The sequence below is a fragment of the Canis lupus genome, chromosome 16, assembly GCF_003254725.2.
Source record: "Canis lupus dingo isolate Sandy chromosome 16, ASM325472v2, whole genome shotgun sequence".
Taxonomy (NCBI): Eukaryota; Metazoa; Chordata; class Mammalia; order Carnivora; family Canidae; genus Canis; species Canis lupus.
The window spans coordinates 54,131,790-54,148,247 of NC_064258.1; the positions used below are offsets into that span (position 1 = coordinate 54,131,790).

Sequence of the window (16,458 nt, forward strand, 5' to 3'; positions counted from 1 at the left end):
TTCCTTACTCCTCCTACTCAGACTGTGGCTTCTTCATATTTACCAGATGACCTTATCTCCTTAGCTCACAAAGGAAATAGAGTCATTCCTTCATTTCCCTGACCAGTATTCATTCCATCCCCAAATACAAATTTCCTAGCATTCTTATGTACCTTTTTCTCCTTCATTCTGGTGTCAGAGGAAAATGTGTCTCTTCTGTACAAAAGATAGACTTTTATCTATGTTCTTAAGCCCAGAGCCTCCTTCTATTTAGTGGATGCTGCATTATTTTTTTCTCTTCTCTGCATTATATGGTCAGCCTTTTCCACTACCTTCTCTTCCAACCCAGTGGTTCTCAACAGAGAATAATTTTGCCTCCCTCCCCAGTCAATGTCTGGAAAAAGGTGTGATGGTCACAGTGGCATCTATTGACGTCCAGCACGTAGAGGCCATGGGTGCTGCTAAACATCCTATAATGCACAGAATCTTCCACCCCTACCCCCACCACACCTACACACAATACAGTGTTACCTGGCCCAAGATAGTGTCAAGACTGATAGGTCCTGTAGCCTCTAGACATATTTCTGTGTTTCCTCCTTCCTTCCTCCCACTCTCCCTTCCTATCTTCTTTCCTCCTATTTTTCTCTCACACATACATATACACACACAACCACATTTTAAATACATTCCTCCTTCACCCTTCACCTCCCTCTAAATATTCTTATATTTCTCTTCCTTTTTTCTCAGCCAAACATTTTTTTAAAAATGACCAAATGATATCACTTGCTTATATCTCCACCACTTAAGGCAGTCTGGCTTCACTGCAATCATTCTAGCAAAGGTCACCAATGACTCAGTGTTGCCAAATCCTAAAACAAGTCTCAACCTTATCTCAGAATACTTCTCTGAGGCACTTAGCCTTTGTTCTCTCTTTCTCTTTCTCTCTCTTTTTTTGGACATGTTCTTCCTTAAAACTCTCTTACTATTTTATGTGTTGTCGTAACTTACATTCCCAGGTCTTGGTTCGAGAACCCTTTCAGTCTCCTTTTAATGATTCTGCATCTTGCTTTTGGCATAAAGGTAGTCCTTATTCTTCTGTCTCTTATTGTCTTCATTTCTAAGGCTGCATTTTGTATTTCAAGCATATTGTATCTACCACAAGCTGATGGCGCATAAATATATAACTATAAACAAAGCATTTCTATGGAACTCAGGGCAAATTCAACCAATCATCCGTTAGGGTTTCATCCTGTATATTCCAAGGCACTTCAAATTTTATATACGAAAGAAATACAAAAATAAGATATACATTTTTACACTTACAAAATAATACCCATTTTCTGTATGCCTATCTCATTGCCAACATCACTATCCAACCAATTTTCCAAGCAAGAAGCCATATACCTAGGAGTCATCTGCGGTTCTTCATTCATGGTTATCACTCCTTACAATCCATTCAGTAACAAGTATTAAATTTACCTCCCCAATACCTCAAATATGTCCTACCAAAACATGCCACTGTTAGGGACTTTGTTTTAGGCTCCTATCATTTCTCACTTGGGTAATTGTAATACCAATTAACTGATTTCCCTACCTCCAGCCTCTCAGGGTTAAAGTGCTTGCTTTATCATGGTTCTCTCCTTCCTGAAACCCTCTCAGAGTTCTCCATTGCCTGAACCAGACTCTGCAGTCATTTTGCAAAGGACATAAAGTTTTACTAAACTGAGCCTTGCCAAGCTCTTAATCCTTAAATCTCTCAACTTTGCTCCTTTCCTTCTATCTTTCAACTTTGCTCCTTCTACTTCATGTTCCAACAATATCAACTGCTTATACTCTCCCACACTCATGAAATTGCTTCCCATCTCCTTGCCTTTGAAACTTTTATCCTTGGTGCTAGAATCGACTGGCATATCCCATCTAGAAAACGTCTATTCTGTTTTTAAGACTCAAGTGTCTTTCTAGAAAACATCCTTCAGCATTCTTTGAGAATTACTTGTCCTCTCTCCTCCTCATTGCTTTTTTGCGCTGTAGTTGGTTTAAATGTTACATTTGTCACAGTGTATTCCAATTTTAAAATGCACATTTTCTTCTACTAAATCATAGCTTGTTGGGGAAAGATCTATGCCTTAGTGGTCAATGATGTAGCACTAGAGCTTGGGAAAGTACTTAGGACTAGGCGTTCTATGAATGTTTGCTGAAGGAAGGAAGAAATGGTAAGAAATACAATTATTATTAACAAGCTATAACACACAGTCTAAAAATTGTTTAACTTTGGCATCAGAAGCATTTATGAAATGTCTACATTTCCTTGCCCTTGATGGTACATTAAGCACCGCAGAAGGCAATTGAATGTAACCGATGAAGTGTGTTTTAGGTAAATATAAAACCAATAATGAGTCCTTGCTATTGTTCACTGTGATGCAAGTCATCACAGTAACACACACAGTGAATTCTCACAGCCTAAGTTTTCCCTTTCTCTAGTGTCTCAGCAGATCTTTACTTTCTCCAGTTAATTTTGGCTCTTTAAAAATAAACGTCTTGAGGTGTGCTTCGAGGAAAACTGTCCTATGAGACTTCCTCACATAAAAGGGTCTGGTGGTCAATCACATGTGTGCAACACACATGTCATGTCTTTCTATTGGCGATGGAGAATATATGTGAGCATCGTAAAAGCTCTGAGAAAGTTTTGTAGTGAGAAAATCTGTTATTTTTGATGAATGGAATGTTTCACAAACTCATTTAATTGTGGAACCTTTCTCATGCCTTATCTAGAACAGCTCATGAAACTAGGATTCTGTGAAACCAGCTTTGGGGGACGGTGGGTAAAAAGATAGTTTATGAAGTATCTTAACTTTGCCCCATTCCCACCCACCACTCCTTCCCAGCTCCATGGGCTCAGGTGGGTGCTAGGCTGGGAGTGATGGCTGGGGAGTGTATGTATAGTAATTGTCAGAATCTCAAATAAATTCCATATTTATTCAGAATCGGTTAACCTAAATTTGTTTAGATGCAGTGGAAATTATTCCACACTTCAACAAAATTTGATATCCCTTTTTCATAACATATCATAGAATTAAAATGTCATTATTATTTCACTATAAAGATTAGTAGGCAAAGGGACATGTCTTAAAGTCATTTAAAAGGGTTTTCACCCCAATCAGTTATCTGGGCAGAGGGAGAGAGACTCTCAGGCAGACTCTTCACTGAGCATGGAGCCTGATGCAGGGCTCCATGCCAGGATCCCAAGGTCATGACCTGAGCCAAAATCAAGAGTCGGACTCAACGACTAAACCACCCAGGCGCCCCATTGGGCTTTTCTATCTTATCAGGAATATGTACCATATAGCTACAAACAATTATAGTGCTGAAAGGAATTTAACTCAGCCCCTTAATTTTACCGGTGAGGATTTTGAGGCCCACAGAAGATAAGTGACTTATCGAATATTATTTGCATCCTCAGAGGGGTGGAAAACACAGGGTTTGTGACTTGCACTTCAGTACTTTTCCTACTTTCCACTTCCTGCTCATGAATCCAAGTGGACGGATGGAGTTTGGGGTTGGAATCTAATGAACTGTCCATGGATAGTAACCTGCTACATATTGAGTTTCATGTTGCTTGTAAACTGCTGTCTTTTCCATTATTACATTTGACAGCCCCATCTGCCCTGCGTGGAGAGTCAGGAGAGTCAGGCCGTCCTTGTTTCCTTCTACAAAGAATTACAACGTAGCCCTAAGTGAAAAGCTCCCTGTCCCTGGGAGATGATGCCTTGTTAAAATGTAGGAAACACTTAATGAGAAACACTAATGTACATTAGTCATGCTTTCCAGGGAAAGATCCGGAAATAACTCACATAGACCGAAGACGAGGCACACACACATTGGTGTGTCAACTGTGGCTCTAGGAAAACGATGGCAAACCAGAGGTGCCATCAGCATCCTTTCTGCTGTTGCACCTTCCGTGACTAAAAATACCCATTTTCAGAAACCCAAAGTGTTTAGTTTGAATCCAATCTACGGTAAAAGACAAGCAGTCGGGCTCACAGGAGCGCTTCTGAAACCACCCTCCAGAGGTCAAAGAAAACAAGGTGGGTACCGGAGTGGAAAGGTTCTCCCAACAGCTCCCACCAACTGGCACCGCGGCCTCGCTGAGTGCTCACGATTAGAGCTTCATGGGAGATCAGAAAACATTCTACTGCAAACAGCACTTCCAGACCCAGAAACCAGGTCACTAGTATGTAAACATTTTGCACTGCTCTGTAAACAGATAAAAATACCAAGTCGGTTTGGTGTTAACAGACCAACAGCAGGAGAGGCCAGCATCCTTCTCGGGTGGGGCCCCGCGAGGTAAAGATGCCCAGAGTTAGCTGATCTCGACCTGCTTGGCACTGGCCGCATTTCAGTGTCTCGAAGTCTGGCCTGTTTGTTGAGAAGCTGGTGGCAGGATAACAATAAACTCAATAAACCATCAACTCAGGCTAACAGCAGGAGCACAGTGGCCCACAGCAGGCCCCAGGTCGTCCTTAGGAATTTCTGGTTCTGTGGCTCTGACACTGACAACTCTTCATGCTCAAATTTAAAATAGGAGCCGAGGGGCCCCTGGGTGGCTCAGGGGTTGAGCATCTGCCTCTGGCTCAGGTCGTGATCCTGGGGCCCTGGGATTGAGTCCCACAGGGAGCCTGCTTCTCCCTCTACCTGTGTCTTTGCCATTCTCTCTCTCTCTCTGTGTCTCTCATGAATAAATAAATAAAATCTTAAAAAAAATAAAAAATAATAATAAAATAAAATAGGAGCTGAACAGTGTGGACGTGGAAACCACAAATGATGAGACCCTTCAGGTGGATAGCAGGGATAATGAGGCAGGAAAATGGGGGAAGACAAAGCTTGGACATGAGCTAATCCCATCCACCGGGGTCAGGACACATGACTTACGGACCATTTGGTATTTTCTGGCAAAGTATCTCACTCCCTCCTACTCTACCACAATGTCCTCCCCACCCCGCCCCTCTGCCTTTACACTTACCAGAAGCAGAGAAGGGTTTACCCCCACAAACTGTACAGCATTGATAGGAATGATTGGATTGGGTCCACCTTCCCAGCAAGTGTCTTTGAAGATCTTTCCCAGGTACACCCATGATTCAATATTTGTGAGTTCCTTTAATCGCCTGTCCCTCTCTTAAGTATTTATATGGTAAAGCAGATAATACGTGGTTCCTGCACTCAAGGACTACACTTTGTATGTTCAAATATATTTGTAAGTTGTGGGACACTTGAAAATATAACATGCCCATTCATCCTATAACGACAGGCACTAGAAGAAAGACAGATGGAAGGTGTATTAAATACAACACTGCACTCACATTCACCCACCAGTATGTGACTTGGGTGATTACGAGAGTTTTCAAGAATTACGGCTCTGACACCTCTTGTGTCTGAGTTCTCTTGGCCTCCCACTCGGCCACAGCTATGGGGACAAGCTCCACGTGGGCTACCACCACCTCTGCTCAGGTGTGGCTGGGCAACGCCTCATCTCAGGCACCTGCTACTTCTCTCTGGCTTCCTTCCTGGTGTCTCCTCTGACCACGTGGCATGGGAAGCCCACAGAAGCATTGATGACCTGTGGGACCATCCTCAAAGAATAGAGAGAAAGTGATAGAAGGACATTCATTTTCTATCCTTGAGATAGAGAGTTCTGATGCATTCCATGCAGATGCTCAGAAAGTGACGGTGAAATCATGCATCTGTCCCAGGCAGGGATGACCAACCCAACCATGCATCTTGTATTGACAGTCCTTCCCTCCTGATTTTGCTCTGTCCCTCACTTCTGCCCCCCGAGGGGCACAGACTTTGTAAATGCCCTGCCAACAAGCATGACCCCAGGTCTGCCATGGGAGAGAGCCAGATTATACCAATTTGAATGCTTCCTCATCACCTGAGCTATTTAATGATGTTCAACGCAACTGGATTTTTTTTTTTTTTTTTTTTTGCATTTTCCTCAGTGATTTCCTCCCCCGGACACAGAATTTTAGGAATCCAGAAAAGATGTCATTCAAAGATTATTTACTATCTTTTACCAACTTTCTCCTTTAACTGACACTGTCATTATTTACATGGAGCTAGATCTAAGCATTGACAAAAGAACAACAGGGATGGAGGGAGGATGGAGAGGAAAGGGAGGAAGGAAGGAAAGAAGGGTCAAAACAAGTTTGTTAACCCTTTCAGAGAACTGAGAATCCATAGTGTTTTGGAGAAACTATTTCTTATGATTACATTTTTGCAATAACAGAATTCTAAGATGCTACTTATAACTATGTTAGAGATTTTTTTTTTATTTGCCCTTCTGTTTTCTTGTTTTCCAGTTTCTCCCACTCTTCTTTTGGTCAGCTGTGTGGTGGGAAACAGAGCAGAGCCTCAGGGCTGGAACAGAGGGAAAGGATTGGAGGCAGAGTCTGAGGCCCCCACTATGAGGGATGGCCTAGAAACACACTGGGGGGCAGGAGGGCAGAGACCATATTAGACGCCTACTCTAGACCTACAGGACTTCCTTCTGCATCTTTTTAGGAAACCCATAAGTGAAACACACTATATGTGTTCCTGAAAATTTGATGTTCTGCTTGTTATTCATAAAAACTACATATCTACTCTGCTCTCTTACAGAACAGCATAGATACTCTTTAGTACAGAATGCTACACTTTCCTTGATCATTTTTCCTGCCAAGGGGTATAGTTCGGGTTCTTTGGATACACATCAAACTGACAGTTATTTCTGGGAGGGGACGAGGATTGTCCTGGTAATCAAAGGGAAATTAACCTGCATCGATAAATTTTAATGTCTTACAAGGAGAACTTACTCATGTATTACTTGAGGAACTGAAAAGTAATAGTTTTTAAAAACTCTCATGTTTTAGTTGACATAAAAAGGCAGGTCAACAGGCGGTACAGGAAATTGCCCCCCCCCCCTTTCTCACAGATCACCTGCTGTGCTTTGGGACAACCCTCCTGTTTTTGAACTGCTTGTTATTCCCAACAATTGCATCTTGGTTTTGGTGTTAATTATAACCTCATTCTCTGTGTGTCAAGTGTTAACCTCACAAAACATCACTGCCTCTATCTGCTTCCTCACCTGCTCTCTTGAGTTCCATATCTGCTCCTCCAACGGTCTGCAAGCCACATGCCCCACATGCCCTTCCCTGTTGGCTTTCTGCCCAGCTCTGTCCTTTGAAAGCATGGTCAGGAGATGACAAACCAGGAGGAAGAGAGAACTTTCTGCTTCTGGTCCCCACAGCAGTGGACATTACTGGCAGTGGCTGGTTGTCGCTGTTAGGGTAGAAGGGATGGGCTGGTGGCAGCAGCCTCTCCTGGTACCTACAACTCTGGAATTGGTAGCATCTCTAGATGAAGCTGCAGGTGCAGGTTCAGGGCATCTGACTTGGAAGCACAAGCAGATTCCTGATCTCTGCACATCATTCCTTCCTTGGCATTCCCTTGGTGCCCTCCTCTTGCTCTGTTTTACTTCTCCAGTCCTTGTGAGTCCTGTGTATCCAACCTCCTCTACTTGAAACCTTTAGCATGGTTTTGTTTTCCTGACTGGACACCACCTGACTCATTACTTTTAGCTCTAACAGCATCCAGTGTAGTTTCCAGTGTAGAAGTATTTACCCAGACTATGTTAATTTCTCTTTTATACACAACTTTAAGCCTCGATGCAGGCAAAGCACAATACATTCTCATTTCACTCAACATGGGCTGTAATACACGAGATTGACTGGACCTTAGAAAGTAGTAATGAGGGCCTCAAAGCAGAGAATCTTATTTTGTAAATGTAAAGAGTGAGCATGTCAGTAAAATACAAAAATGTCAAGAAGTCAAGAAGTTTTGTTCTATTGACCAGATGTTTAATGTCCATGATGCAAAGCATCTAAGTGTTTGGAAACACCTAGATGATTGGGTAAGACTTCCCAGGTAGCCTGATGTTATGCATCCACAGTGTTGGAAGGGACTTAGACAGTTGCAATAGTTTTAGGAGTCGTATTTTTAGCAGATGAGAGCAAAGTGCCTAAAACACAGAGTCGCATTCTCATCACGTGGATCTCTGTGGCAATCAGCCTATTATGATGCTTTTAGGGAGGACACTGATGAGCCCTCTGTGGTTTCAGACATAAGAGGTCAGCAGCCCACAATGTTGGAATCACACAGCACCAATGGCAGACAAATAAAGCCTGCTCAGAATACATATATTAATACGCCACAGCTAATATTTCTGCACAGTTTGTTTTCTCAGCAGTATTTTGCTATCTAGGGACCCCCCAAAAATGTGTTTTGCTTTACAAGTGAGACATGATTGATGCTTTACTAGGAGAGACTTTTCATAACAGAACAGATGTCTCCTGACAAGAAAGTTATTGGGAGAAGCAAACTGCATGATTGCAATAACGTTAAGGTTCAGGCTTAAGCAAAAGATTGTGAGAGAGTGTGGGGAAGGGCACTGGGGAGAGAGAGAAAGCAAGTATGAATAAGAGAGTGAGATACAGTTAGGTCTGAGTTGACATCCTTAACCTACCGTATTACCTTCCTCTGTGATCTATGCCTGCGGCAGAGAGCTCTCAGGAGGCTAACATACGCAAGCTTTAAAAAGGCCAATCTCTGCACATATTCATTTGTCAACATCTTAGCAGCAGGCAGCAACATCTCTTTTTCCAGACTCTCTTAACTTCAGCATAGCAAAATGTTTTTACTTGCGAATGAAAGGTGGTATTTCTCTCATTCCAACATGACAGAGTCAGAATCCTGCAACGTGCAGAGTATTGAATCGCTTAGAATTTTATTCTTGTGCTAATTCAACTACAATGTTTTTTTTTTTTCCTCATTGCTATCAATTTGTGCAGAACATAAGGCTAGGAGAGCGAAGAGGACAGGTTTTAGAACTAACAGGCTGTCTGGATAGAGTGAAAAAAAGAAGGTAGAGCTACGCGCTTCCGTAAGAAAAGGAAGCCCTGCACTTAAAGCAAAAAGCCAAGAGCTTGGTGTTGAGGAGGTAAGTGGAAGTAACAGATCCAAGTGGAGAGAATTTACTTCAAAAACTTGATAACACAGTTTCTTGAGAATCTTTTACTCAGTTGAGTAAAATACCAAATACAATTATGCAGATCCTTAATATATAGCGATCATCCTAGTCGAGTGTGTCATTATGTATGTGGATGGTTCCAGTAGAAAAGATAATGGTGTTTCCCATTATATAGAAAGTAATACATTCCTAGGTCTGTGACCTGCTCTCAGAATATTTTTCAACATCGCTTGCCTCTCTCTCTTAGATTCATGGTCTAAATATGTCCACCAGTCATCCGTCTCTGGGTTCTTTATTCCAGGTTGACTATTACATACTACTGCTCTTAGTTTCTACCCGCATTCAATGTTATTGAGGTTGTATTTTAGGGAAACTGGATAGCATTTCTTCTCCACATCCTGCTTGAAATGGTTCCATTTCTCATCACACTGCAGTGCTTTAGAAACACCAGCTGCAAAAAAAAAAAAAAAAAAAAAAAAAAAAGAAACACCAGCTGCCCTTCTTCTTTGAAGGTGTCCTGTCAGGCCAAGGAGCACATGACAAGGGACACTTCAGTGATGTTTGACAGGTCTTACCCTGCTGTGCAGTACTAGCTCATAATTGTACACCCTAAGCCAAGTGAACCACTCCCAGAAATGCTTTAGTTAGGATTTTGTCAATCAGAACTATGCAGTCACTTAAAAGATGAAATATGTTCAGTATTGGTAGGCCTTCAGTTGTCTGGGAAATTGATGCCAAAATCTCAAGCACCCAACAAACAAGCCATTTGGAATCTGTAATGTGTCTTTCAACCTCTTAGCTTATTTATACAAGATTTTCACACACTTAGATGATGAATATGGGTCTGGTTTCTCTTGTGACAAGATCTGTCTAGGATTGGCTTCTCTAGGAATAAGTAAGCTTTTAAAATTGGGTTATCTTCTTGAACTCAGACTATTAGTATATAACAGATTATGATCATCTCTCAAGGAATTTTGATAATAGTCATAGCATATCGAATCTTAAATATTTTTCTCCAGAGGAATGTAAACGTTTATACACTGAAATATGGATAGGATGAAAACCAGAGAGTGGTGTTTCCTGCAGATGTCCTCCTGTGAACGTGAGGTTGGAAGTTGCTTATGACAACAACAACAACAAAAAGCCTGTGTATTTAAAACTTGGAAGCATTAACAGAATGTGCTGAATTAATCAGGTCCCACAGCCAAATACTGTTCTTGTAGCCCATGTGATATCCAGGGTTAGCTTAGGGTACAAAGGTAACCCTCACTATATTGAGCACAAAATTCAGGGGGAAAAAAAAGCAAAACTCTAAACAGAGATTTCTCTGAACTGTTGCTACCAGGAAGGATGTTAAATTGTGCAAAAGAAAAAGAATCTTGATATGGTTAGATTTATACTTTACAAATTGCACTTCAAGCCAAGAGGGAACTCTTCTCATGAGAAATGTGGAGTAGAGCGTTCTGTTTGCTGCAGGGAGGCAGGCGGACTCAGAGAGCAGAGAAAGAAGCTCGTGGAGGCCGAGCCTCTGGCTAAGAGCCATTCCCATGATAACGTTCTCCATTTGGCAACCAGCACTCTCCAGAGCACTTTAAATTTGTATGAAAAGTTATTAATAAATGTTTAATATTTGAGGCAAATGGAGCAATTGCATCAACAGAGATGGAGAATCTGAAAATAGTTATAAGGACATTGGATGTGAAAAGATTAATATATTGGTTGTGGAGCACAGACAAGAATCAGAATGAAAGAGGCCACTGGGCCCCGGGCAGGGCAGTGGGGGGGGTCATTGCTCAGTCATGATGACAAACTATTAACACAAGTTCCCAGTGAAGAGGAAACTGAGACCCCTATCAGAATTACATGGTGGATCCTCTTGGTTCTCTTTCTAGGGTGCAGGGATAGTCCTATTCAGTAAATCTTTTTACATATTTTTCTGTCATCTTTTGAGTCAGAAACCTAGAAATATCCACCTAGATAGATTCTGCATGTCACTGAGTGACCTTCCCATCCTTGAGAGCATCTTTAGTAACTAGGACAGATCTTAATTTGATTCTGAAAAGTAATATTTGATTTATTAAAATCAAAACAAAAATTATATTTTCCTAAATCCTTGAAGTTCAACCAGTAAATCATTTTATTCTATCCAGTCATCTGGTAAATTTTAACAAACATCAAGAGAAGCATTTTAGTAACTATGTTTAACTGGATCTATCAGTTTATTGTATTAGATTTTCTTTTGAAATACTTCAAATGCATCTTATAAACAAAACACTTTAAGTACTTTTTAAAAAAAGATTTTATTTATTTATTCATGAGACACAGAGAGAGGCAGAGACATAGGCACAGGCAGAAGCAGGCTCCCTGCAGGGAACCCGATGCAGGACTCAATCCCAGGACCCCGGGATCATGCCCTGAGCCGAAGGCAGATGCTCAAACACTGAGCGACCCAGATCCTCCACCTTTAAAGTACTTAAAGCATTTTTATAAATCTAATAAATTTAGCTTATAAATTACAGTGAGCACCAAGTCATTCTAAATTTTTAGCATTGTTTATGAACAATAATTTTCTCCTACTTTCTAACTTAAAGTCACGAGCCTAAGTCAATTCTCATTTTATAAATTAAAACTTAAGTCAATCTCCTACATTCTCTGAAATGCCAAAATCTGTTAAAAATACTGACATAACACATAGGTGAAGTACTTTCCAGACAACACAAAAGTATGAATGCTTTGAATTTATTTTACTATTTCTATACTTATATCTGGCTGGAATTAAACCATATGTCCCATGTATTAATAAGGGAATAAAAAGAGTTGAAATTCAACTCATGCAGAAGAAATCGTTATTTACAACCAGCCTCTATTCCTACGGTATTAGCATCCATTTTTATTGGTTGGTTGCAGTGGTGTGGTAAACCAGTTTTCCAGAACAGAAAGCCCCTGATTTGTAGCATTTGTCACTTTCTGTGGTGTAAATACTTCACCAACAGATGATTTCAAAGTACCAAAGACTTAATAACTGGCTGATAAAATTCCTAAATATTTAGCAATTAGTTCTCAAGGGTCAGTTTAAGTGGACTTCAGCACAACACTGGTTGTTCCCTAAGCTGCATTAGTTTTTAAATATTTTGATTATCACTCAAGGGTAGAAGTTTAATTTATAAAAAAGATACTTCAAGACACATTTCATATATATATATATGTATATATTATATTATTTATGTATATATAAAATTCCCATTATACGTGAAGTAATACATTCCTTAGGCCACAAACTGTTCTTAGAATATATTTCAACAAGTGAACACTGTTTGTCTCTCTGTCTCTTAGATTCATAGTCTAAATATTCTCATAAGTCATCTGTCCCTGATTTCTTTATTCCAGTATATGATTTATGTAATAATTTAGTGTGTGTGTGTGTATATATATATATATGTTATATATATGATATATATATATTACTGGTGGGAACATAAAAAATGCTACAGCCACTTTGGAAATAGTTTGGCAGTTCCTCAAATTTTTAACCATAGAGTTACTATATGACAGTAATTCTATTCTTACATACATATACCTAAGAATAATGAAAAAAACATGTCCACATAAAACCTTTTCAGTTCATGTCCATGGTTTATGCTAGCTAAAAAGTGGAAACTACCCTAATGTCCATCAAATGATGAATGAAAAAACAAGCTATGGCGTATCCATACAATGGCATATTACGTGGCAATGACTTGGAATGAAGAATTGACATATGTTGCAAAACGGATGAACCTCAAGAACATTATACTGAATGAAAGTTAGTCACAGAAGTTCACATACTACATAACATCACTTATATAAATGTCCGTAATGGGCAAATCTATAGAGACAGAAAGTAGGTTGGTGTATGTCTAGGACAGAGGGGTACAGCTGAGGGCTTGGGGGTGATGAAAATGTTCTGAAATTAAGTTAAGGTCTTGGTCACACAATTCTATAAATGCTATATGGTTAAAACAGGTGAACTTTATGGTATATCAAATTGTATCTCAATAAAGCTATTTAGAATACATTTGTTTGAACAAGATATAGTTTTATTTCTTTCTCATCTAAGAGTTTAGAAGTAGATGGGTAGTAAAGTGACTCCTCTATTTGGATTGACTAGACTGTCCCATCTCCAAAATGTGTTCTATATTTTAAAGTAAAGCAGTTGTAACCATTTCCCATCTAGCAGGAAGGGAGTAAAAAGCTAGGGTACTGCACACTCAGTTATTTTAATGGAAAGACCAGGAAGGAGCATAACTCAGCACTGTTCACATTGGGTTGTCCACAATTTAGTGATATGGTTACAGTTACAAGGGAGTCTGATGTGGACTAAAGTGTAGTCCCTGGATGGGTTTTTGTGAATCCAGCTAAATCTCAGCAGGTCCAGCTATGAAAAGAAACAGAAAACAGATATTTCAGTTCCCCAGGTGAATCTATAATACCCACTAATTAAATAATTCTACCTTTTCAAGATAACTAGGGTTTTTATCCAAAGAACATTGAGGTTATCTTCTCAGCTTTCATATCTTCTCAGGTTTCATACTAACTAGAGAGATTTTTGAGGGAAGGGTCAAGAAAGGTGGAAGTGCATATAACCAATTTTTTGTATGTTCTTAAATAATGAGCTGAGCCACTTATGGTTACCTCAATGCCAATAGGGACTCAAAGTTCATGCCTTCTAAATGACTCCTGAAGACTTTGTCTTTGGGGTCTAGCATCACATTACCCAGTTTTCAAGTCTGATTTGAATCTGCAATCTTCTCACATAAGTCGCTGTATAATTAAATTGGATTCAACAAATCTACTTCTTTATTCTGAATTCTTTTCATACTCATCCTCTTTGCTTGAACTTCGACTTTTATTTAGATACTTAGGTGGCATTTGATTTTATTTAACGTTTGCTCCTCAATTGCAGTTGTGAAGATCACCCAACTAGCAGTGATTATCACAATCAGGATCTTAGCTCCCAAGTGTGCAAAACCAGATAAGAAGTGTAACTTAGTGAATGCTATTATCAAGCTTATGTTGTCCTCTGAAGACCAGGGTTGAGGCCATTTTTGCTTTCAGTAAGGATAAAATGTGTTAATTAACAAAGACTAAAGTTAGCCATTGCTGTTTCATATGCTCAGATGGTGCCTTCCTTTATCATCCTGTGGCCAATAGGCTTGGAAAGATCACTTTGATAAGTATCTCTGATTTCTTTAAGAATCATTCTTCTATCTTATTAGTATCTTGAGTTATAAATGAAAAGCATCTGTGTTACTGATAATTCCCTCATTCTTTTTTGTTATGATTATGCACAGTTGCTGGACAGCCATTTATATTCTGGCCTCCATTAATAACATATTTGACCTGGTTATTGTCCTAATCCCCTAAGGTCCTCTTAGTAAAATGGAGGAAAGAAAATATGTCACAGGGTGGTGGCAAATGTTAAGCAGAAATATAAAACACTTAGCACATGGCAAGTTCTCAGAAATGTTAGCAATTACTATTTTCAAATGATAATTTGCATGTTCTGAGACAAATGTCTGCCAAATATTGTGATTTATCATTGAGGGAAAAAAAAAGAAAAAAAAGAAAAAAAAACATACTTCTTTCAGGGAAAAAATGTCATCTCAGATTTTTCTTAGTATGTATAACAATCCTTCATATATAGGTAAAAAATCATCTTTTTAATGTATATGGCAATAGTATTCTCTTTTATTTCACTTCCTGTCCTTTTTCCATACTTTGGGATCCATATTTTCTGTGTTGAGTGGGGTTTTCCTGGTTTTCCTCCAGGGACCTTGGTTTGATAAAAGTGGAAGATGATTAGGACACCATCTTTCTTATATCTCTCTCATTTGAGGTAATTGTTGGGACCTAAGCAGGGGTCTAAGGACATGTAGTACTGCAGGAAGTCACTCCTGGCCCTTCTGTGTCCAAGTACACACAGCCCTCAGCTGTATTTGGTGCACCATGGGCAGAAAGCTTGTGCTTTACGACTCACTCTGTAAGTAATAGCACTTCTGGGAAGTAATTCACGTATCAATGGAATATTCTTTTGTGGGCTTCTATGTTGAAAACAGTCATTGTCCTTCATGCATTGCATATGCTGGTATTGGCCAAGGCAGCCTCATCAGCAAGAAAAATTATTTGATTCTCCACAAAAATCTGGACATGATCAGGTCTAGAACACATAAGAATGATCTTAAGATTTTTCTATCTCTATATACATATATTCCCACACACAAAATATGATTTTACAATTACGAACACATACAGGCATGTGTATGTATGTATTATATGAAGCTTGATCAATACCGAGAGGCAAAATTCAGGAGAAACTGAAAATTTTTAAAGAAAATTAAGAGCTGGGATCACTGGGTGGTGCAGCAGTTTGGCGCCTGCCTTTGGCCCAGGGCGCGATCCTGGAGACCCGGGATCGAATCCCACGTCGGGCTCCCAGTGCATGGAGCCTGCTTCTCCCTCTGCCTATGTCTTTGCCTCTCTCTCTCTCTCTCTCTGTGACTATCATAAATAAATAAAAATTTAAAAAAGAAAGAAAGAAAATTAAGAGCAGTATTCTATTATTCAGGGACTGGGATTCAGATGTTTTCTTTCTCTGAAAGTTTTATGTGATATTTTCACCTTTATCTATTGATTCCGCATGGCTGTCCTTTCCTGGACATCCAAAGAGTGAAAATATCCAACTGGTTTTAACTAAAGCAAATTAAACAACTACCCAAGAACTACAAAGTTCTAACTCAACAACTACAAATTTCCTTTAACCAGAAATAGAATTTGATTCGAGGGATGCCTAGTGGCTCAGCATTTGAGCATCTGCCTTTGGCTCAGGGCGTGATCCCCGAGTTCTGGAATCGAGTTTCACATCAGGCTCCCTATGAGGAGCCTACTTTTCCCTCTGCCTGTCTCTCTGCCTCTCTCTCTCTGCATCTCTCATGAATAAATAAATAAAATATTTAAAAAAATAATTTGATTCAAATTTCTACATTCAAAACAAATTTAAAAACTTCTCTCCCCCCAAATTGCCTTATCTCCCAATGTCAGGCCTATGACCTAGTCAGCCAAAGAATGGGTCAGATTGGTAGGAAGTGGAATTCTGTTGGCTGCCAGTCCCACAACTGCAAGAGAGAGAGGCACATAAGACTCATGCCATTCTTCCAGAGATCAGGTGTCCAATGTTAGGAAGTGGATAGGCAGTGTCTACAAGGTCTAAGCCAGAAACACATGGTCCAAGGGGCCATTTAATACACAATCTCAAAAATGATAGCAAATTATGAATGAAAAATCAAATGCTCTAATCACGTAGGCCATGGCTTTCTTGTATCAGAGTTTGTGAGTATCAGAGGGGAAAAGAACAAAGGTCTAAGATAATAACTACATACACG

General features: G+C 39.8%; 1 long non-coding RNA gene across 1 annotated transcript in view; it reads right to left on the reverse strand.

The window, feature by feature from the left end:
- Positions 1-12,910: 12,910 nt before the first annotated feature.
- The window catches only part of LOC112651139 (uncharacterized), a 41,199-nt gene continuing 37,651 nt past the window's right edge, over positions 12,911-16,458 (reverse strand). Inside the window, exon 3 of the long non-coding RNA XR_007402718.1 lies at positions 12,911-13,454. This is a non-coding gene — a long non-coding RNA (uncharacterized LOC112651139). The remainder of the gene's footprint in view (positions 13,455-16,458) is intronic.